Genomic DNA, 23272 nt, shown 5'->3' on the forward strand with positions numbered 1-23272 from the left:
GACTCTGTCGTTTTTCGGCAATAGTACACTATACCCGAGGGACTCTGTCGTTTTTCGGCAATAGTACACTATACCCGAGGGACTCTGTCGTTTTTCCGGGCCGTAGTATGAAGTTGTGAGCAAAAGGGGTGAAAATGGGTTAAAATGTGAAAAAACACCAAAATGAGCAAAATTAAATAATCCCCCATCATCAGTGCACTGTTTGCCCCCAGAAAAGCACTCCAATGGGGCCTGGAGGTGATCTGACCATCAGAGTATAGCACCATATGCCCCTGAGGGACTTAGAGTAAAAACCGAAATAGTACACTATGCCTGAAAAGACTCTGTCGTTTTTCTGCAATAGTACACTATACCCGAGGGACTCTGTCGTTTTTCCGGGCCGTAGTATGAAGTTGTGAGCAAAAGGGGTGAAAATGGGTTAAAATGTGAAAAAACACCAAAATGAGCAAAATGAAATAATCCCCCATCATCAGTGCACTGTTTGCCCCCAGAAAAGCACTCCCCTGGGGCCTGGAGGTGATCTGACCATCAGAGTATAGCACCATATGCCCCTGAGGGACTTAGAGTAAAAACCGAAATAGTACACTATACCTGAAAAGACTCTGTCATTTTTCGGCAATAGTACACTATACCCGAGCGACTCTGTCGTTTTTCCGGGCCGTAGTATGAAGTTGTGAGCAAATGGGGTGAAAATGGGTTAAAATGTGAAAAAACACCAAAATGAGCAAAATGAAATAATCCCCCATCATCAGTGCACTGTTTGCCCCCAGAAAAGCACTCCCCTGGGGCCTGGAGGTGATCTGACCATCATAGTATAGCACCATATGCCCCTGAGGGACTTAGAGTAAAAACCGAAATAGTACACTATACCTGAAAAGACTCTGTCATTTTTCGGCAATAGTACACTATATACCGTTGGACTTAGTCGTTTTTTGGGCTCGTGGGAATAAGCGTTCAGCTCAAAATTCCCGGGCTAAATCACGCTGCTCCCGAGAAATTCTTACGCTGCTCTCACGCGGAATGTGCAAAATGGTAATGCTGGGAGGGAGGGGCGGGCGGTTTTTGAGAATGACGTTTTTCGCAATCGAAACAGGTACATTTCCTGGTTGTGCGGATACCGGGCAAGGAGCTCGTTTGACGGGCACACGAGAACCGCGATCGATGGGCCCCGTTCTGGTTTTATCCAGCTTCCAAGGCTCCTTCACAGCCGTAATGTCAAGTCATGGTTCGGAGGTGCGGAGGTGAGCGTCGGATCACGGAGCCTCTGAATGGAGCCCCGCGCTCCGCGCTCCACCGGGCTCTAAGTGCCGCTCAGACCCGGCATGAGAGGGTCTATTTTCGGCTTGATTTTACCAGACTCCCGGGCACTTCCAGAAGCTTCCTGTTTGCTCTGATTGCTCGGGGCAGAGCACGGTGTCACGCTGACCACGGGCTGTACGCGGAGGTGAGAGCTGGTTGTAAGGCGGATCACGGAGCCTCTGAATGGAGCCCCGCGTTCCGCGCTCCTCCGGGCTCTAAGTGCCGCTCAGACCCGGCATGAGAGGGTCTATTTTCGGCTTGATTTTACCAGACTCCCGGGCACTTCCAGAAGCTTCCTGTTTGCTCTGATTGCTCGGGGCAGAGCACGGTGTCACGCTGACCACGGGCTGTACGCGGAGGTGAGAGCTGGTTGTAAGGCGGATCACGGAGCCTCTGAATGGAGCCCCGCGCTCCGCGCTCCTCCGGGCTCTAAGTGCCGCTCAGACCCGGCATGAGAGGGTCTATTTTCGGCTTGATTTTACCAGACTCCCGGGCACTTCCAGAAGCTTCCTGTTTGCTCTGATTGCTCGGGGCAGAGCACGGTGTCACGCTGACCACGGGCTGTACGCGGAGGTGAGAGCTGGTTGTAAGGCGGATCACGGAGCCTCTGAATGGAGCCCCGCGCTCCGCGCTCCTCCGGGCTCTAAGCGCCGCTCAGACCCGGCATGAGAGGGTCTATTTTCGGCTTGATTTTACCAGACTCCCGGGCACTTCCAGAAGCTTCCTGTTTGCTCTGATTGCTCGGGGCAGAGCACGGTGTCACGCTGACCACGGGCTGTACGCGGAGGTGAGAGCTGGTTGTAAGGCGGATCACGGAGCCTCTGAATGGAGCCCCGCGCTCCGCGCTCCTCCGGGCTCTAAGTGCCGCTCAGACCCGGCATGAGAGGGTCTATTTTCGGCTTGATTTTACCAGACTCCCGGGCACTTCCAGAAGCTTCCTGTTTGCTCTGATTGCTCGGGGCAGAGCACGGTGTCACGCTGACCACGGGCTGTACGCGGAGGTGACCCGCTCCGTGATCTTAGCGCCGCCCAGACCCAGGGCCATCCACCCCGCATACGGCCAGACTTTGCCCGGCCAGGGAGCACCTTCTGCGGGTCGGAGGCTCCGGGTCGGAGCCCCTGGAGCCTGGAGCCCTCACCGGGCCCCGAACTCGGCTGCCGGAGGCAGTGCAGTGCCTCATGGATAAAAGGCACCCAGCCGTCCAACTCGCGTGAGGCGGAGCAGGGATAATCCGTGAATCAACCATGAAAATGGTACAAATCATGGTTCTATGTATACCAGACAAGGAGCTTGGTCTATTGGCACTCAAGACCCGCCATCGTAGGGCCCCGTTCTGGTTTTATCCAGCTTCGAAGGCTCCTGCGCACTGCGGGTTTGTTTACATTTTGCGGCTGTGGTTTGCTCCGGCTAACCTCACGCCGGACACGTTGGAAGCGAGGCCGAGACAGAGGTCCCACCAGGCGCGGGGCTTCAGTCTGACTGGCTTCCCCCGCGCCTGGCCCCTTGTCTCCGGAGATGGGACCGTCACTCACCCCCGCACTGAAGGACGCGCGGCTTGAAGGATGATGGCTGCGCTTAGCCCCTGTGCCAGGGGCTCTGAGCCAGTCCCCTTCAGCTTCAACGCGTCCGGTGGGAACACAGTCCGGGTCCATTGTCACTCACCCCTGCGCAGAAGGACGCGCGGCTTGGAGGATGATGGCTGCGCTTAGCCCCTGGCACAGGGGCTCTGCACCAGTCCCCTTCAGCCTCAACGCGTCCGGTGGAACAACAGTCCAGGCCCTCTGTCACTCACCCCCGCACTGAAGGACGCGCGGCTTGGAGGATGATGGCTGCGCTTAGCCCCTGTGCCAGGGGCTCTGAGCCAGTCCCCTTCAGCCTCAACGCGTCCGGTGGGAACACAGTCCGGGTCCATTGTCACTCACCCCTGCGCAGAAGGACGCGCGGCTTGGAGGATGATGGCTGCGCTTAGCCCCTGGCACAGGGGCTCTGCACCAGTCCCCTTCAGCCTCAACGCGTCCGGTGGAACAACAGTCCAGGCCCTCTGTCACTCACCCCCGCACTGAAGGACGCGCGGCTTGAAGGATGATGGCTGTGCTTAGCCCCTGTGCCAGGGGCTCTGAGCCAGTCCCCTTCAGCCTCAACGCGTCCGGTGGGAACACAGTCCGGGTCCACTGTCACTCACCCCTGCGCAGAAGGACGCGCGGCTTGGAGGATGATGGCTGCGCTTAGCCCCTGGCACAGGGGCTCTGCACCAGTCCCCTTCAGCCTCAACGCGTCCGGTGGAACAACAGTCCAGGCCCACTGTCACTCACCCCCGCACTGAAGGACGCGCGGCTTGGAGGATGATGGCTGCGCTTAGCCCCTGTTACAGGGGCTCTGCGCCAGTCTCCTTCAGCCTCAACGCGTCCGACGGAACCACAGTCCGAGCCCATTGTCACTCACCCCCGCGCAGCAGGAGGCGCGGCTTGAAGGATGATGGCTGCGCTTAGCCCCTGGGCCCAAGGGCTCTGAGCCAGTCCCCTTCAGCCTCAACGTGTCCGATGGCTCTGCGCGGGGCGGGGGGCAGGGCCGGCGCATATTTTTGGTCCGACTCCGGTCCCTTCCTCGTCTCTGAGTTTGTCAAATGCAGCGCCTGTCCAGGGCTCACTTTGCTATCAACTGGCTGGTCACCGCCATCGTAGGGCCCCGTTCTGGTTTCATCCAGCTTCGAAGGCTCCTGCGCACCACGGGGTTGTTGGCATTTGTGGTCCTGATTTGCGCTGGCTCACCCTTACGCTGGACACAGCGCCAGATGATATATTTGGTCCGACTCCGGTCCCTTCCTCGTCTCTGAGTTTGTCAAATGCAGCGCCTGTCCAGGGCTCACTTTGCTATCAACTGGCTGGTCACCGCCATCGTAGGGCCCCGTTCTGGTTTCATCCAGCTTCGAAGGCTCCTGCGCACTGCGGGGTTGTTGGCATTTGTGGTCCTGATTTGCGCTGGCTCACCCTTACGCTGGACACAGCGCCAGATGATATATTTGGTCCGACTCCGGTCCCTTCCTCGTCTCTGAGTTTGTCAAATGCAGCGCCTGTCCAGGGCTCACTTTGCTATCAACTGGCTGGTCACCGCCATCGTAGGGCCCCGTTCTGGTTTCATCCAGCTTCGAAGGCTCCTGCGCACTGCGGGGTTGTTGGCATTTGTGGTCCAGAGCCCCGGCTCTAAATTAAACCTGTTACCCTAGTAGGCCGGCCTCCGGGTCCCCCTCTCTTCTTCGGTTATGGAGTACATTGGGCGCGGGGGCAGCCAGTGGAGGGCAAGGGCCCTGCCTCCAAGTGTGGTGTAGGGGACAGGGGAGCCAGGGCCTTGGGGTCCTGGTGCTTTTTATCTTTTAAAGTGGCTCAGAGTACCAAGGGCACGGACTTCCAGGGGGCTGCACCAAGGGTGTGTAGCTCGTGTTGGGGTGCTTAAGTGTGGGTACCCAGGGACGAAAGGTGGGCCGGGGCCGGCGCGAGCCTCTGTGGTGAGTGCTGGGCCGTTCCCTTGGTACTCCAGTCGGAGTACCAAGGGCACGGACTTCCATGGTATAGTACCAAGGGCACGGACCTCCAGGGGGCTGAAACAAGGGTGTGTAGCCCGTGTGGGGGTGCTTAAGTGTGGGTCCCCGGGTTCGAAGGGAGGGCCTGGTCCCCGGTGGTCATCCCCGGAGTCCCAGAGCCTGCAACCCGGGGAAGAGTGGCCCGTCCCCAGACTGAGTTTGGGGGAATGCGGGGTGGCTCTGGAGGGGCTCCAGGGGTTCCAGGGGGTGCTCGGCGGAGGCCATGCCCAGCCAGAGTGGCCCTTCCCCGGGCAGAATCTGGGGAGAGTGGGGAGTGGCTCTGGAGGTGCTCCGGGGGCTCCAGGGGTTCCAGGGGGTGCTCAGTGGGGGCCATGCCCAGCCAGAGTTGCCCTTCCCCGGGGTGAGTCTGGAGGAGTGGGGGGTGGCTCTGGAGGTGCTCCGGGGGCTCCAGGGGGTGCTCAGTGGAGGCCATGCCCAGCCAGAGTGTCCCTTCCCCGGGCAGAGTCTGGAGGAGTGGGGGGTGGCTCTGGAGGTGCTCCGGGGGCTCCAGGGGGTGCTCGGCGGAGGCCATGCCCAGCCAGAGTGGCCCTTCCCCGGGCATAGTCTGGGGAGAGTGGGGGGTGGCTCTGGAGGTGCTCCGGGGGCTCCAGGGGGTGCTCAGTGGAGGCCATGCCCAGCCAGAGTGTCCCTTCCCCGGGCAGAGTCTGGAGGAGTGGGGGGTGGCTCTGGAGGTGCTCCGGGGGCTCCAGGGGGTGCTCGGCGGAGGCCATGCCCAGCCAGAGTGGCCCTTCCCCGGGCATAGTCTGGGGAGAGTGGGGGGTGGCTCTGGAGGTGCTCCGGGGGCTCCAGGGGGTGCTCAGTGGAGGCCATGCCCAGCCAGAGTGTCCCTTCCCCGGGCAGAGTCTGGAGGAGTGGGGGGTGGCTCTGGAGGTGCTCCGGGGGCTCCAGGGGTTCCAGGGGGTGCTCAGCGGAGGCCATGCCCAGCCAGAGTGGCCCTTCCCCGGGGTGAGTCTGGGGAGAGTGGGGGGTGGCTCTGGAGGTGCTCCGGGGGCTCCAGGGGGTGCTCAGCGGAGGCCATGCCCAGCCAGAGTGGCCCTTCCCCGGGCATAGTCTGGGGAGAGTGGGGGGTGGCTCTGGAGGTGCTCTGGGGGCTCCAGAGGGTGCTCAGTGGAGGCCATGCCCAGCCAGAGTGTCCCTTCCCCGGGCAGAGTCTGGAGGAGTGGGGGGTGGCTCTGGAGGTGCTCCGGGGGCTCCAGGGGGTGCTCGGCGGAGGCCATGCCCAGCCAGAGTGGCCCTTCCCCGGGCATAGTCTGGGGAGAGTGGGGGGTGGCTCTGGAGGTGCTCCGGGGGCTCCAGGGGGTGCTCAGTGGAGGCCATGCCCAGCCAGAGTGTCCCTTCCCCGGGCAGAGTCTGGAGGAGTGGGGGGTGGCTCTGGAGGTGCTCCGGGGGCTCCAGGGGTTCCAGGGGGTGCTCAGTGGGGGCCATGCCCAGCCAGAGTGGCCCTTCCCCGGGCAAAGTCTGGTCGTGTGCGGGGTGGATGATCCCTGCTCCGCCTCACGCGAGTTCGAGACCGGCTGGGTGCCCTTTTATCCATGAGGCACTGCACTGCCTCCGGCAGCCGAGTTCGGGGCCCGGTGAGGGCTCCAGGCTCCAGGGGCTCCGACCCGGAGCCTCCGACCCGCAGAAGGTGCTCCCTGGCCGGGCAAAGTCTGGCCGTGTGCGGGGTGGATGATCCCTGCTCCGCCTCACGCGAGTTCGAGACCGGCTGGGTGCCCTTTTATCCATGAGGCACTGCACTGCCTCCGGCAGCCGAGTTCGGGGCCCGGTGAGGGCTCCAGGCTCCAGGGGCTCCGACCCGGAGCCTCCGACCCGCAGAAGGTGCTCCCTGGCCGGGCAAAGTCTGGCCGTGTGCGGGTGGATGATCCCTGCTCCGCCTCACGCGAGTTCGAGACCGGCTGGGTGCCCTTTTATCCATGAGGCACTGCACTTCCTCCGGCAGCCGAGTTCGGGGCCCGGTGAGGGCTCCAGGCTCCAGGGGCTCCGACCCGGAGCCTCCGACCCGCAGAAGGTGCTCCCTGGCCGGGCAAAGTCTGGCCGTGTGCGGGGTGGATGATCCCTGCTCCGCCTCACGCGAGTTCGAGACCGGCTGGGTGCCCTTTTATCCATGAGGCACTGCACTGCCTCCGGCAGCCGAGTTCGGGGCCCGGTGAGGGCTCCAGGCTCCAGGGGCTCCGACCCGGAGCCTCCGACCCGCAGAAGGTGCTCCCTGGCCGGGCAAAGTCTGGCCGTGTGCGGGGTGGATGATCCCTGCTCCGCCTCACGCGAGTTCGAGACCGGCTGGGTGCCCTTTTATCCATGAGGCACTGCACTGCCTCCGGCAGCCGAGTTCGGGGCCCGGTGAGGGCTCCAGGCTCCAGGGGCTCCGACCCGGAGCCTCCGACCCGCAGAAGGTGCTCCCTGGCCGGGCAAAGTCTGGCCGTGTGCGGGGTGGATGATCCCTGCTCCGCCTCACGCGAGTTCGAGACCGGCTGGGTGCCCTTTTATCCAAGAATCAACTGGAGTGTGGAGCTTCTACGGGCCTCCAGGGGCACTGCCGACCCAGAGCTGTGCCCCGGCTTCAGTTCTCTGTATCTCAGGAAGTTTTTTATTTATACATTTATTTCATCCATAATCTCTGGCGCCTAAAGGGTTATCAGTCCTTGGGGCTTGGGGCTAGGCTTGGCGTTTGTCAAATATTTATTTATTTTTGTCCACCTTTATTTACAAAAAATACAGAAGATGGCAGCAGATGATAAGGTATTGAAACCAAAAACTCTGTATTCTAACCCTTTAAGCGCCAAAGTCGCAGAAATGCAACTTTACCGTACAAGGAAATTAATGAAATAATAGTAGAAAATGAATCACTTCAGTCATTGGTCGGTTCGGTGCAACTTCCCTTTATTAGCCAGGTATGATCCAGGGCAGATCCGGTAAGGAAAAAAATGGCTGGAGGAAGTACACGTGGCATGCAATTTACAGCAGATTCTGACTCTGAAGGGTATTATCTCCCCGAGAGTGACGATGGATTTCCAAGTGGAGATGAAGGGACTTCGAAACAACGGACAGGTGCAAAGGACAGACGGAGGCGAGGAACCAGTGGAACCAGTGGCTGCAGTAAAACTTGCCCGGTGGATGAGAGCTGGGACATGCTGAGAGAGGTCGAGGTATTTGAGGCATGGATCAAACCTTTTGAAGACCCAGTTGGCTACACAGGAGAGATGGATCTGACGGATGCTAATCCATTTGATATTCTGTCACTCTTTCTGACCGATCAGTTTTGGACTTTCATTACTGATGAGACAAATAGATATGCACATCAGTGTATGGCACCTATGATTCTGAAGCCACATTCAAGATTTCTTGAGTGGTATGATGTATCAGTCACCGAAATGAAAGCTTTCTTCGCTTTGCATCTCTCCATGGGCCTTGTTGAGAAACCTGAAATCGAGGATTACTGGGGAACATTTTGGCTTACACAAACGCCTGGATTTGGAAATGTAATGTCAAGAAACAGATTTGAAATCATTCTTTCGTTCTTTCATTTTGTCAACAATAATGATTATGTGAGAACAGGCGAGCCCGGGCACGATAAACTGTTCAAAGTCCGCCCAATAATAGATTTGATTATTCCCAAATTTGCAGCAGTTTACAGTCCAATCAAGGAGCTTTCTTTAGATGAAATGACAATAGCTTTCAAGGGGAGATCTTCACTAAAATGTTACTCTCCGAATAAACCTGACAAATATGGCTATAGAGTGTATGCCCTGAGTGAAAGCTGTTCAGGGTATGTTTTGCGCTGGTCAATGCACACTGGACAGTACAAAAATAATGCAAGCAACATCAGTGCAACACACGCAGTTGTCCGTGAGTTGGTTTCTCCCTTTACGGGCAAAGGACACGAGATTTACATGGACAGTTACTATACCTCGCCTGTAATTGCAAATGAATTAGCAGATTTGGAAACTGGACTGTGTGGGACGGTAAGGATTACCAGGTTGGGGATGCCAAAATGCCTTGGTAAAAGTGTCTTACAGCTGAAAAAAGGAGATGACCCAGTTTTTTGCAGAAAGGGAAAACTCCTGGCTTGTGCTTGGCACGATACTAAACGTCTCACCATGTTGTCCACAGTCCATGGAAATGATTGTGTTCAGAGGAGGATCCGATCCAAGACAGATGACACTGGCTTCCGTGACATCAAAAGACCTGTATGTGTCGACCAGTACAACGCCTACATGGGTGGAGTGGACACTGCTGACCAGAGGATGAAGACATACCTCTTTCCACACAGGTCCCGGAAATGGTATCATCGCATATTCAATGCCATTATAAGCATAAGTATTGTCAACTCACACATCATATACACCAAATCCACTCCAGGCCCACACAAACCTTTAAAGGTTTACATTCAGAACATTATTGATGCATTACTGGCTGATCACTCCAAAAAACAAGAAAGGCGCTCAAGACCGGAGGGTGAAATGCCACAGAGACTCACAGAGCGTCATTGGCTTTGTCAAGCAGAGGGACGTCCAGACTGCGCCGTGTGCTCTGACCGCTCTCGTACCAAAGGCAGGCGGCAAACAAAGTACAGGTGCCGTCAGTGTGGCGTTGGCCTCTGTGCGGTTCCATGCAACGAGAGATACCATACGCTAAACAACTTTAAATGCTGTCATTTGGATATGTAAAAGTGCAGGGTACCTTGACCCTGGATGGACATCTTTTCTGTGATGGCTCTCTCCTTTCTTCACTGCTTTCTCCACAACCTGCCTGGCACCAATGATGGATGTATAAGTTGGAAAAATAAAAAAAATGAAAAAAATACATAATAAATACCGTGTTTGTCATCATTTGGTCAGAACTTGTAATCAGGGCCCGAGTTTGAAGATGTGAGCAAAAGGGGTGAAAATGGGTTAAAATGTGAAAAAACACCAAAATGAGCAAAATGAAATAATCCCCCATCATCAGTGCACAGTTTGCCCCCAGAAAAGCACTCCCCTGGTGCCTGGAGGTGATCTGACCACCAGAATATAGTACCATATACCCCTGCTGGCCTTAGAAAAAAAACCGAGCTTCCAGCCAATAGTACACTATACCCGAGGGACTCTGTCGTTTTTCGGCAATAGTACACTATACCCGAGGGACTCTGTCGTTTTTCGGCAATAGTACACTATACCCGAGGGACTCTGTCGTTTTTCGGCAATAGTACACTATACCCGAGGGACTCTGTCGTTTTTCGGCAATAGTACACTATACCCGAGGGACTCTGTCGTTTTTCGGCAATAGTACACTATACCCGAGGGACTCTGTCGTTTTTCCGGGCCGTAGTATGAAGTTGTGAGCAAAAGGGGTGAAAATGGGTTAAAATGTGAAAAAACACCAAAATGAGCAAAATGAAATAATCCCCCATCATCAGTGCACAGTTTGCCCCCAGAAAAGCACTCCCCTGGTGCCTGGAGGTGATCTGACCACCAGAATATAGTACCATATACCCCTGCTGGTCTTAGAAAAAAAACCGAGCTTCCAGCCAATAGTACACTATACCCGAGGGACTCTGTCGTTTTTCGGCAATAGTACACTATACCCGAGGGACTCTGTCGTTTTTCGGCAATAGTACACTATACCCGAGGGACTCTGTCGTTTTTCGGCAATAGTACACTATACCCGAGGGACTCTGTCGTTTTTCGGCAATAGTACACTATACCCGAGGGACTCTGTCGTTTTTCGGCAATAGTACACTATACCCGAGGGACTCTGTCGTTTTTCCGGGCCGTAGTATGAAGTTGTGAGCAAAAGGGGTGAAAATGGGTTAAAATGTGAAAAAACACCAAAATGAGCAAAATGAAATAATCCCCCATCATCAGTGCACAGTTTGCCCCCAGAAAAGCACTCCCCTGGTGCCTGGAGGTGATCTGACCACCAGAATATAGTACCATATACCCCTGCTGGTCTTAGAAAAAAAACCGAGCTTCCAGCCAATAGTACACTATACCCGAGGGACTCTGTCGTTTTTCGGCAATAGTACACTATACCCGAGGGACTCTGTCGTTTTTCGGCAATAGTACACTATACCCGAGGGACTCTGTCGTTTTTCGGCAATAGTACACTATACCCGAGGGACTCTGTCGTTTTTCGGCAATAGTACACTATACCCGAGGGACTCTGTCGTTTTTCGGCAATAGTACACTATACCCGAGGGACTCTGTCGTTTTTCCGGGCCGTAGTATGAAGTTGTGAGCAAAAGGGGTGAAAATGGGTTAAAATGTGAAAAAACACCAAAATGAGCAAAATTAAATAATCCCCCATCATCAGTGCACTGTTTGCCCCCAGAAAAGCACTCCAATGGGGCCTGGAGGTGATCTGACCATCAGAGTATAGCACCATATGCCCCTGAGGGACTTAGAGTAAAAACCGAAATAGTACACTATGCCTGAAAAGACTCTGTCGTTTTTCTGCAATAGTACACTATACCCGAGGGACTCTGTCGTTTTTCCGGGCCGTAGTATGAAGTTGTGAGCAAAAGGGGTGAAAATGGGTTAAAATGTGAAAAAACACCAAAATGAGCAAAATGAAATAATCCCCCATCATCAGTGCACTGTTTGCCCCCAGAAAAGCACTCCCCTGGGGCCTGGAGGTGATCTGACCATCAGAGTATAGCACCATATGCCCCTGAGGGACTTAGAGTAAAAACCGAAATAGTACACTATACCTGAAAAGACTCTGTCATTTTTCGGCAATAGTACACTATACCCGAGCGACTCTGTCGTTTTTCCGGGCCGTAGTATGAAGTTGTGAGCAAATGGGGTGAAAATGGGTTAAAATGTGAAAAAACACCAAAATGAGCAAAATGAAATAATCCCCCATCATCAGTGCACTGTTTGCCCCCAGAAAAGCACTCCCCTGGGGCCTGGAGGTGATCTGACCATCATAGTATAGCACCATATGCCCCTGAGGGACTTAGAGTAAAAACCGAAATAGTACACTATACCTGAAAAGACTCTGTCATTTTTCGGCAATAGTACACTATATACCGTTGGACTTAGTCGTTTTTTGGGCTCGTGGGAATAAGCGTTCAGCTCAAAATTCCCGGGCTAAATCACGCTGCTCCCGAGAAATTCTTACGCTGCTCTCACGCGGAATGTGCAAAATGGTAATGCTGGGAGGGAGGGGCGGGCGGTTTTTGAGAATGACGTTTTTCGCAATCGAAACAGGTACATTTCCTGGTTGTGCGGATACCGGGCAAGGAGCTCGTTTGACGGGCACACGAGAACCGCGATCGATGGGCCCCGTTCTGGTTTTATCCAGCTTCCAAGGCTCCTTCACAGCCGTAATGTCAAGTCATGGTTCGGAGGTGCGGAGGTGAGCGTCGGATCACGGAGCCTCTGAATGGAGCCCCGCGCTCCGCGCTCCACCGGGCTCTAAGCGCCGCTCAGACCCGGCATGAGAGGGTCTATTTTCGGCTTGATTTTACCAGACTCCCGGGCACTTCCAGAAGCTTCCTGTTTGCTCTGATTGCTCGGGGCAGAGCACGGTGTCACGCTGACCACGGGCTGTACGCGGAGGTGAGAGCTGGTTGTAAGGCGGATCACGGAGCCTCTGAATGGAGCCCCGCGCTCCGCGCTCCTCCGGGCTCTAAGTGCCGCTCAGACCCGGCATGAGAGGGTCTATTTTCGGCTTGATTTTACCAGACTCCCGGGCACTTCCAGAAGCTTCCTGTTTGCTCTGATTGCTCGGGGCAGAGCACGGTGTCACGCTGACCACGGGCTGTACGCGGAGGTGAGAGCTGGTTGTAAGGCGGATCACGGAGCCTCTGAATGGAGCCCCGCGCTCCGCGCTCCTCCGGGCTCTAAGTGCCGCTCAGACCCGGCATGAGAGGGTCTATTTTCGGCTTGATTTTACCAGACTCCCGGGCACTTCCAGAAGCTTCCTGTTTGCTCTGATTGCTCGGGGCAGAGCACGGTGTCACGCTGACCACGGGCTGTACGCGGAGGTGACCCGCTCCGTGATCTTAGCGCCGCCCAGACCCAGGGCCATCCACCCCGCATACGGCCAGACTTTGCCCGGCCAGGGAGCACCTTCTGCGGGTCGGAGGCTCCGGGTCGGAGCCCCTGGAGCCTGGAGCCCTCACCGGGCCCCGAACTCGGCTGCCGGAGGAAGTGCAGTGCCTCATGGATAAAAGGGCACCCAGCCGGTCTCGAACTCGCGTGAGGCGGAGCAGGGATCATCCACCCGCACACGGCCAGACTTTGCCCGGCCAGGGAGCACTTTCTGCGGGTCGGAGGCTCCGGGTCGGAGCCCCTGGAGCCTGGAGCCCTCACCGGGCCCCGAACTCGGCTGCCGGAGGCAGTGCAGTGCCTCATGGATAAAAGGGCACCCAGCCGGTCTCGAACTCGCGTGAGGCGGAGCAGGGATCATCCACCCCGCACACGGCCAGACTTTGCCCGGCCAGGGAGCACCTTCTGCGGGTCGGAGGCTCCGGGTCGGAGCCCCTGGAGCCTGGAGCCCTCACCGGGCCCCGAACTCGGCTGCCGGAGGCAGTGCAGTGCCTCATGGATAAAAGGGCACCCAGCCGGTCTCGAACTCGCGTGAGGCGGAGCAGGGATCATCCACCCCGCACACGACCAGACTTTGCCCGGGGAAGGGCCACTCTGGCTGGGCATGGCCCCCACTGAGCACCCCCTGGAACCCCTGGAGCCCCCGGAGCACCTCCAGAGCCACCCCCCACTCCTCCAGACTCTGCCCGGGGAAGGGACACTCTGGCTGGGCATGGCCTCCACTGAGCACCCCCTGGAGCCCCCGGAGCACCTCCAGAGCCACCCCCCACTCTCCCCAGACTATGCCCGGGGAAGGGCCACTCTGGCTGGGCATGGCCTCCGCCGAGCACCCCCTGGAGCCCCCGGAGCACCTCCAGAGCCACCCCCCACTCCTCCAGACTCTGCCCGGGGAAGGGACACTCTGGCTGGGCATGGCCTCCACTGAGCACCCTCTGGAGCCCCCAGAGCACCTCCAGAGCCACCCCCCACTCTCCCCAGACTATGCCCGGGGAAGGGCCACTCTGGCTGGGCATGGCCTCCGCTGAGCACCCCCTGGAGCCCCCGGAGCACCTCCAGAGCCACCCCCCACTCTCCCCAGACTCACCCCGGGGAAGGGCCACTCTGGCTGGGCATGGCCTCCGCTGAGCACCCCCTGGAACCCCTGGAGCCCCCGGAGCACCTCCAGAGCCACCCCCCACTCCTCCAGACTCTGCCCGGGGAAGGGACACTCTGGCTGGGCATGGCCTCCACTGAGCACCCCCTGGAGCCCCCGGAGCACCTCCAGAGCCACCCCCCACTCTCCCCAGACTATGCCCGGGGAAGGGCCACTCTGGCTGGGCATGGCCTCCGCCGAGCACCCCCTGGAGCCCCCGGAGCACCTCCAGAGCCACCCCCCACTCCTCCAGACTCTGCCCGGGGAAGGGACACTCTGGCTGGGCATGGCCTCCACTGAGCACCCCCTGGAGCCCCCGGAGCACCTCCAGAGCCACCCCCCACTCTCCCCAGACTATGCCCGGGGAAGGGCCACTCTGGCTGGGCATGGCCTCCGCCGAGCACCCCCTGGAGCCCCCGGAGCACCTCCAGAGCCACCCCCCACTCCTCCAGACTCTGCCCGGGGAAGGGACACTCTGGCTGGGCATGGCCTCCACTGAGCACCCCCTGGAGCCCCCGGAGCACCTCCAGAGCCACCCCCCACTCCTCCAGACTCACCCCGGGGAAGGGCAACTCTGGCTGGGCATGGCCCCCACTGAGCACCCCCTGGAACCCCTGGAGCCCCCGGAGCACCTCCAGAGCCACTCCCCACTCTCCCCAGATTCTGCCCGGGGAAGGGCCACTCTGGCTGGGCATGGCCTCCGCCGAGCACCCCCTGGAACCCCTGGAGCCCCTCCAGAGCCACCCCGCATTCCCCCAAACTCAGTCTGGGGACGGGCCACTCTTCCCCGGGTTGCAGGCTCTGGGACTCCGGGGATGACCACCGGGGACCAGGCCCTCCCTTCGAACCCGTGGACCCACACTTAAGCACCCCCACACGGGCTACACACCCTTGTTTGAGCCCCCTGGAGGTCCGTGCCCTTGGTACTATACCATGGAAGTCCGTGCCCTTGGTACTCCGACTGGAGTACCAAGGGAACGGCCCAGCACTCACCACAGAGGCTCGCGCCGGCCCCGGCCCACCTTTCGTCCCTGGGTACCCACACTTAAGCACCCCAACACGAGCTACACACCCTTGGTGCAGCCCCCTGGAAGTCCGTGCCCTTGGTACTCTGAGCCACTTTAAAAGATAAAAAGCACCAGGACCCCAAGGCCCTGGCTCCCCTGTCCCCTACACCACACTTGGAGGCAGGGCCCTTGCCCTCCACTGGCTGCCCCCGCGCCCAATGTACTCCATAACCGAAGAAGAGAGGGGGACCCGGAGGCCGGCCTACTAGGGTAACAGGTTTAATTTAGAGCCGGGGCTCTGGACCACAAATGCCAACAACCCCGCAGTGCGCAGGAGCCTTCGAAGCTGGATGAAACCAGAACGGGGCCCTACGATGGCGGTGACCAGCCAGTTGATAGCAAAGTGAGCCCTGGACAGGCGCTGCATTTGACAAACTCAGAGACGAGGAAGGGACCGGAGTCGGACCAAATATATCATCTGGCGCTGTGTCCAGCGTAAGGGTGAGCCAGCGCAAATCAGGACCACAAATGCCAACAACCCCGCAGTGCGCAGGAGCCTTCGAAGCTGGATGAAACCAGAACGGGGCCCTACGATGGCGGTGACCAGCCAGTTGATAGCAAAGTGAGCCCTGGACAGGCGCTGCATTTGACAAACTCAGAGACGAGGAAGGGACCGGAGTCGGACCAAATATATCATCTGGCGCTGTGTCCAGCGTAAGGGTGAGCCAGCGCAAATCAGGACCACAAATGCCAACAACCCCGCAGTGCGCAGGAGCCTTCGAAGCTGGATGAAACCAGAACGGGGCCCTACGATGGCGGTGACCAGCCAGTTGATAGCAAAGTGAGCCCTGGACAGGCGCTGCATTTGACAAACTCAGAGACGAGGAAGGGACCGGAGTCGGACCAAAAATATGCGCCGGCCCTGCCCCCCGCCCCGCGCAGAGCCATCGGACACGTTGAGGCTGAAGGGGACTGGCGCAGAGCCCTTGGGCCCAGGGGCTAAGCGCAGCCATCATCCTTCAAGCCGCGCCTCCTGCTGCGCGGGGGTGAGTGACAATGGGCTCGGACTGTGGTTCCGTCGGACGCGTTGAGGCTGAAGGAGACTGGCGCAGAGCCCCTGTAACAGGGGCTAAGCGCAGCCATCATCCTCCAAGCCGCGCGTCCTTCAGTGCGGGGGTGAGTGACAGTGGGCCTGGACTGTTGTTCCACCGGACGCGTTGAGGCTGAAGGGGACTGGTGCAGAGCCCCTGTGCCAGGGGCTAAGCGCAGCCATCATCCTCCAAGCCGCGCGTCCTTCTGCGCAGGGGTGAGTGACAGTGGACCCGGACTGTGTTCCCACCGGACGCGTTGAGGCTGAAGGGGACTGGCTCAGAGCCCCTGGCACAGGGGCTAAGCACAGCCATCATCCTTCAAGCCGCGCGTCCTTCAGTGCGGGGGTGAGTGACAGAGGGCCTGGACTGTTGTTCCACCGGACGCGTTGAGGCTGAAGGGGACTGGTGCAGAGCCCCTGTGCCAGGGGCTAAGCGCAGCCATCATCCTCCAAGCCGCGCGTCCTTCTGCGCAGGGGTGAGTGACAATGGACCCGGACTGTGTTCCCACCGGACGCGTTGAGGCTGAAGGGGACTGGCTCAGAGCCCCTGGCACAGGGGCTAAGCGCAGCCATCATCCTCCAAGCCGCGCGTCCTTCAGTGCGGGGGTGAGTGACAGAGGGCCTGGACTGTTGTTCCACCGGACGCGTTGAGGCTGAAGGGGACTGGTGCAGAGCCCCTGTGCCAGGGGCTAAGCGCAGCCATCATCCTCCAAGTCGCGCGTCCTTCTGCGCAGGGGTGAGTGACAGTGGACCCGGACTGTGTTCCCACCGGACGCGTTGAGGCTGAAGGGGACTGGCTCAGAGCCCCTGGCACAGGGGCTAAGCACAGCCATCATCCTTCAAGCCGCGCGTCCTTCAGTGCGGGGGTGAGTGACAGAGGGCCTGGACTGTTGTTCCACCGGACGCGTTGAGGCTGAAGGGGACTGGTGCAGAGCCCCTGGCACAGGGGCTAAGCACAGCCATCATCCTTCAAGCCGCGCGTCCTTCAGTGCGGGGGTGAGTGACAGAGGGCCTGGACTGTTGTTCCACCGGACGCGTTGAGGCTGAAGGGGACTGGTGCAGAGCCCCTGTGCCAGGGGCTAAGCGCAGCCATCATCCTCCAAGCCGCGCGTCCTTCTGCGCAGGGGTGAGTGACAATGGACCCGGACTGTGTTCCCACCGGACGCGTTGAGGCTGAAGGGGACTGGCTCAGAGCCCCTGGCACAGGGGCTAAGCGCAGCCATCATCCTCCAAGCCGCGCGTCCTTCAGTGCGGGGGTGAGTGACAGAGGGCCTGGACTGTTGTTCCACCGGACGCGTTGAGGCTGAAGGGGACTGGTGCAGAGCCCCTGTGCCAGGGGCTAAGCGCAGCCATCATCCTCCAAGTCGCGCGTCCTTCTGCGCAGGGGTGAGTGACAGTGGACCCGGACTGTGTTCCCACCGGACGCGTTGAGGCTGAAGGGGACTGGCTCAGAGCCCCTGGCACAGGGGCTAAGCACAGCCATCATCCTTCAAGCCGCGCGTCCTTCAGTGCGGGGGTGAGTGACAGAGGGCCTGGACTGTTGTTCCACCGGACGCGTTGAGGCTGAAGGGGACTGGTGCAGAGCCCCTGTGCCAGGGGCTAAGCGCAGCCATCATCCTCCAAGCCGCGCGTCCTTCTGCGCAGGGGTGAGTGACAATGGACCCGGACTGTGTTCCCACCGGACGCGTTGAGGCTGAAGGGGACTGGCTCAGAGCCCCTGGCACAGGGGCTAAGCGCAGCCATCATCCTTCAAGCCGCGCGTCCTTCAGTGCGGGGGTGAGTGACGGTCCCATCTCCGGAGACAAGGGGCCAGGCGCGGGGGAAGCCAGTCAGACTGAAGCCCCGCGCCTGGTGGGACCTCTGTCTCGGCCTCGCTTCCAACGTGTCCGGCGTGAGGTTAGCCGGAGCAAACCACAGCCGCAAAATGTAAACAAACCCGCAGTGCGCAGGAGCCTTCGAAGCTGGATAAAACCAGAACGGGGCCCTACGATGGCGGGTCTTGAGTGCCAATAGACCAAGCTCCTTGTCTGGTATACATAGAACCATGATTTGTACCATTTTCATGGTTGATTCACGGATGATCCCTGCTCCGCCTCACGCGAGTTGGACGGCTGGGTGCCTTTTATCCATGAGGCACTGCACTGCCTCCGGCAGCCGAGTTCGGGGCCCGGTGAGGGCTCCAGGCTCCAGGGGCTCCGACCCGGAGCCTCCGACCCGCAGAAGGTGCTCCCTGGCCGGGCAAAGTCTGGCCGTGTGCGGGGTGGATGATCCCTGCTCCGCCTCACGCGAGTTCGAGACCGGCTGGGTGCCCTTTTATCCATGAGGCACTGCACTACCTCCGGCAGCCGAGTTCGGGGCCCGGTGAGGGCTCCAGGCTCCAGGGGCTCCGACCCGGAGCCTCCGACCCGCAGAAGGTGCTCCCTGGCCGGGCAAAGTCTGGCCGTGTGCGGGGTGGATGATCCCTGCTCCGCCTCACGCGAGTTCGAGACCGGCTGGGTGCCCTTTTATCCATGAGGCACTGCACTGCCTCCGGCAGCCGAGTTCGGGGCCCGGTGAGGGCTCCAGGCTCCAGGGGCTCCGACCCGGAGCCTCCGACCCGCAGAAGGTGCTCCCTGGCCGGGCAAAGTCTGGCCGTGTGCGGGGTGGATGATCCCTGCTCCGCCTCACGCGAGTTCGAGACCGGCTGGGTGCCCTTTTATCCATGAGGCACTGCACTGCCTCCGGCAGCCGAGTTCGGGGCCCGGTGAGGGCTCCAGGCTCCAGGGGCTCCGACCCGGAGCCTCCGACCCGCAGAAGGTGCTCCCTGGCCGGGCAAAGTCTGGCCGTGTGCGGGGTGGATGATCCCTGCTCCGCCTCACGCGAGTTCGAGACCGGCTGGGTGCCCTTTTATCCAAGAATCAACTGGAGTGTGGAGCTTCTACGGGCCTCCAGGGGCACTGCCGACCCAGAGCTGTGCCCCGGCTTCAGTTCTCTGTATCTCAGGAAGTTTTTTATTTATACATTTATTTCATCCATAATCTCTGGCGCCTAAAGGGTTATCAGTCCTTGGGGCTTGGGGCTAGGCTTGGCGTTTGTCAAATATTTATTTATTTTTGTCCACCTTTATTTACAAAAAATACAGAAGATGGCAGCAGATGATAAGGTATTGAAACCAAAAACTCTGTATTCTAACCCTTTAAGCGCCAAAGTCGCAGAAATGCAACTTTACCGTACAAGGAAATTAATGAAATAATAGTAGAAAATGAATCACTTCAGTCATTGGTCGGTTCGGTGCAACTTCCCTTTATTAGCCAGGTATGATCCAGGGCAGATCCGGTAAGGAAAAAAATGGCTGGAGGAAGTACACGTGGCATGCAATTTACAGCAGATTCTGACTCTGAAGGGTATTATCTCCCCGAGAGTGACGATGGATTTCCAAGTGGAGATGAAGGGACTTCGAAACAACGGACAGGTGCAAAGGACAGACGGAGGCGAGGAACCAGTGGAACCAGTGGCTGCAGTAAAACTTGCCCGGTGGATGAGAGCTGGGACATGCTGAGAGAGGTCGAGGTATTTGAGGCATGGATCAAACCTTTTGAAGACCCAGTTGGCTACACAGGAGAGATGGATCTGACGGATGCTAATCCATTTGATATTCTGTCACTCTTTCTGACCGATCAGTTTTGGACTTTCATTACTGATGAGACAAATAGATATGCACATCAGTGTATGGCACCTATGATTCTGAAGCCACATTCAAGATTTCTTGAGTGGTATGATGTATCAGTCACCGAAATGAAAGCTTTCTTCGCTTTGCATCTCTCCATGGGCCTTGTTGAGAAACCTGAAATCGAGGATTACTGGGGAACATTTTGGCTTACACAAACGCCTGGATTTGGAAATGTAATGTCAAGAAACAGATTTGAAATCATTCTTTCGTTCTTTCATTTTGTCAACAATAATGATTATGTGAGAACAGGCGAGCCCGGGCACGATAAACTGTTCAAAGTCCGCCCAATAATAGATTTGATTATTCCCAAATTTGCAGCAGTTTACAGTCCAATCAAGGAGCTTTCTTTAGATGAAATGACAATAGCTTTCAAGGGGAGATCTTCACTAAAATGTTACTCTCCGAATAAACCTGACAAATATGGCTATAGAGTGTATGCCCTGAGTGAAAGCTGTTCAGGGTATGTTTTGCGCTGGTCAATGCACACTGGACAGTACAAAAATAATGCAAGCAACATCAGTGCAACACACGCAGTTGTCCGTGAGTTGGTTTCTCCCTTTACGGGCAAAGGACACGAGATTTACATGGACAGTTACTATACCTCGCCTGTAATTGCAAATGAATTAGCAGATTTGGAAACTGGACTGTGTGGGACGGTAAGGATTACCAGGTTGGGGATGCCAAAATGCCTTGGTAAAAGTGTCTTACAGCTGAAAAAAGGAGATGACCCAGTTTTTTGCAGAAAGGGAAAACTCCTGGCTTGTGCTTGGCACGATACTAAACGTCTCACCATGTTGTCCACAGTCCATGGAAATGATTGTGTTCAGAGGAGGATCCGATCCAAGACAGATGACACTGGCTTCCGTGACATCAAAAGACCTGTATGTGTCGACCAGTACAACGCCTACATGGGTGGAGTGGACACTGCTGACCAGAGGATGAAGACATACCTCTTTCCACACAGGTCCCGGAAATGGTATCATCGCATATTCAATGCCATTATAAGCATAAGTATTGTCAACTCACACATCATATACACCAAATCCACTCCAGGCCCACACAAACCTTTAAAGGTTTACATTCAGAACATTATTGATGCATTACTGGCTGATCACTCCAAAAAACAAGAAAGGCGCTCAAGACCGGAGGGTGAAATGCCACAGAGACTCACAGAGCGTCATTGGCTTTGTCAAGCAGAGGGACGTCCAGACTGCGCCGTGTGCTCTGACCGCTCTCGTACCAAAGGCAGGCGGCAAACAAAGTACAGGTGCCGTCAGTGTGGCGTTGGCCTCTGTGCGGTTCCATGCAACGAGAGATACCATACGCTAAACAACTTTAAATGCTGTCATTTGGATATGTAAAAGTGCAGGGTACCTTGACCCTGGATGGACATCTTTTCTGTGATGGCTCTCTCCTTTCTTCACTGCTTTCTCCACAACCTGCCTGGCACCAATGATGGATGTATAAGTTGGAAAAATAAAAAAAATGAAAAAAATACATAATAAATACCGTGTTTGTCATCATTTGGTCAGAACTTGTAATCAGGGCCCGAGTTTGAAGATGTGAGCAAAAGGGGTGAAAATGGGTTAAAATGTGAAAAAACACCAAAATGAGCAAAATGAAATAATCCCCCATCATCAGTGCACAGTTTGCCCCCAGAAAAGCACTCCCCTGGTGCCTGGAGGTGATCTGACCACCAGAATATAGTACCATATACCCCTGCTGGCCTTAGAAAAAAAACCGAGCTTCCAGCCAATAGTACACTATACCCGAGGGACTCTGTCGTTTTTCGGCAATAGTACACTATACCCGAGGGACTCTGTCGTTTTTCGGCAATAGTACACTATACCCGAGGGACTCTGTCGTTTTTCGGCAATAGTACACTATACCCGAGGGACTCTGTCGTTTTTCGGCAATAGTACACTATACCCGAGGGACTCTGTCGTTTTTCGGCAATAGTACACTATACCCGAGGGACTCTGTCGTTTTTCCGGGCCGTAGTATGAAGTTGTGAGCAAAAGGGGTGAAAATGGGTTAAAATGTGAAAAAACACCAAAATGAGCAAAATGAAATAATCCCCCATCATCAGTGCACAGTTTGCCCCCAGAAAAGCACTCCCCTGGTGCCTGGAGGTGATCTGACCACCAGAATATAGTACCATATACCCCTGCTGGTCTTAGAAAAAAAACCGAGCTTCCAGCCAATAGTACACTATACCCGAGGGACTCTGTCGTTTTTCGGCAATAGTACACTATACCCGAGGGACTCTGTCGTTTTTCGGCAATAGTACACTATACCCGAGGGACTCTGTCGTTTTTCGGCAATAGTACACTATACCCGAGGGACTCTGTCGTTTTTCGGCAATAGTACACTATACCCGAGGGACTCTGTCGTTTTTCGGCAATAGTACACTATACCCGAGGGACTCTGTCGTTTTTCCGGGCCGTAGTATGAAGTTGTGAGCAAAAGGGGTGAAAATGGGTTAAAATGTGAAAAAACACCAAAATGAGCAAAATTAAATAATCCCCCATCATCAGTGCACTGTTTGCCCCCAGAAAAGCACTCCAATGGGGCCTGGAGGTGATCTGACCATCAGAGTATAGCACCATATGCCCCTGAGGGACTTAGAGTAAAAACCGAAATAGTACACTATGCCTGAAAAGACTCTGTCGTTTTTCTGCAATAGTACACTATACCCGAGGGACTCTGTCGTTTTTCCGGGCCGTAGTATGAAGTTGTGAGCAAAAGGGGTGAAAATGGGTTAAAATGTGAAAAAACACCAAAATGAGCAAAATGAAATAATCCCCCATCATCAGTGCACTGTTTGCCCCCAGAAAAGCACTCCCCTGGGGCCTGGAGGTGATCTGACCATCAGAGTATAGCACCATATGCCCCTGAGGGACTTAGAGTAAAAACCGAAATAGTACACTATACCTGAAAAGACTCTGTCATTTTTCGGCAATAGTACACTATACCCGAGCGACTCTGTCGTTTTTCCGGGCCGTAGTATGAAGTTGTGAGCAAATGGGGTGAAAATGGGTTAAAATGTGAAAAAACACCAAAATGAGCAAAATGAAATAATCCCCCATCATCAGTGCACTGTTTGCCCCCAGAAAAGCACTCCCCTGGGGCCTGGAGGTGATCTGACCATCATAGTATAGCACCATATGCCCCTGAGGGACTTAGAGTAAAAACCGAAATAGTACACTATACCTGAAAAGACTCTGTCATTTTTCGGCAATAGTACACTATATACCGTTGGACTTAGTCGTTTTTTGGGCTCGTGGGAATAAGCGTTCAGCTCAAAATTCCCGGGCTAAATCACGCTGCTCCCGAGAAATTCTTACGCTGCTCTCACGCGGAATGTGCAAAATGGTAATGCTGGGAGGGAGGGGCGGGCGGTTTT

This window comes from Eucyclogobius newberryi, unplaced genomic scaffold, assembly GCF_026437365.1.
Source record: "Eucyclogobius newberryi isolate DKJ021-1_F unplaced genomic scaffold, fEucNew1.0.hap1 SCAF_29, whole genome shotgun sequence".
NCBI classification, from domain to species: Eukaryota; Metazoa; Chordata; class Actinopteri; order Gobiiformes; family Gobiidae; genus Eucyclogobius; species Eucyclogobius newberryi.